At 44.9% G+C, this 835-nt stretch overlaps 1 non-coding gene across 1 annotated transcript; it reads left to right on the top strand.

The window, feature by feature from the left end:
- Positions 1-400: 400 nt before the first annotated feature.
- On the top strand, positions 401-471 carry TRNAG-GCC (transfer RNA glycine (anticodon GCC)). Its single transcript has one exon. It is a non-coding gene; the product is annotated as a tRNA-Gly (tRNA).
- Positions 472-835: the final 364 nt, after the last annotated feature.

Below are 835 nucleotides of genomic sequence, written 5' to 3' on the forward strand. Positions count from 1 at the left end.
AGTCCGAGGGAAAAGCCGAACCTGGAGGGTAAACAGATGATGATGATGATGATGATGATGATTTTCAACATGAGAATTTTGGTGGACTAAGTTATACCAAAGATGATGTTATCAGGTTTCTTACTGTACTCTCCAGGAGATTTGCTAAGTACACTACATTTTATGCTGTTCTTCAAGTAAACTGCAACACCACCAGCGGCTCTGTTTATTTTGTCATTACGGAAAATATTATACCCATCGAAACAGAGGGAGAGAGAGAGAGAGAGAGCCATGTGTTAAGTAAGAGTGCAAGACCAATGTTAGTGGATGACATTCTCTCGCTAGTGCGGTGACGCAATGGAGCGGATGACCTGCATAGCTTCAAAACTCTAAAACATCTTCTGAAGCTTCCGTACTTGTAGCATCGGTGGTTCAGTGGTAGAATGCTCGCCTGCCACGCGGGCGGCCCGGGTTCGATTCCCGGCCGATGCATACGTTTTAAAGTACTGACATTGATATTTTTAATATTAATTTGGTTTCTGTATCTTGCGTTTACTTAGGTTACTACATTCCGTTTGTTGAAAACTACAGTCTGCAGGCTAATGGCGTTTATTAGCACATAATACGTTTTCTATCTTTCTTAATCTGTTTTCCCTCCAGGGTTGGTTTTCCCCTCGGACTCAGTGAGGGATCCCGCCTCTACCGCCTCAAGTGCAGTATCCTGGAGTGTGAGACTTTGGGTCGGGGGATACAACTGGGGAAGAGGAGCAGTACTTCGTCCAGGTGGCCTCACCTGCTATACTCAACAGGGCCTTGTGAGGGGATGGGAAAATTGGAAAGGATAAACAGGGAAGAA

Source organism: Anabrus simplex, chromosome 1 (genome assembly GCF_040414725.1).
Source record: "Anabrus simplex isolate iqAnaSimp1 chromosome 1, ASM4041472v1, whole genome shotgun sequence".
In the NCBI taxonomy this organism is placed as follows: domain Eukaryota; kingdom Metazoa; phylum Arthropoda; class Insecta; order Orthoptera; family Tettigoniidae; genus Anabrus; species Anabrus simplex.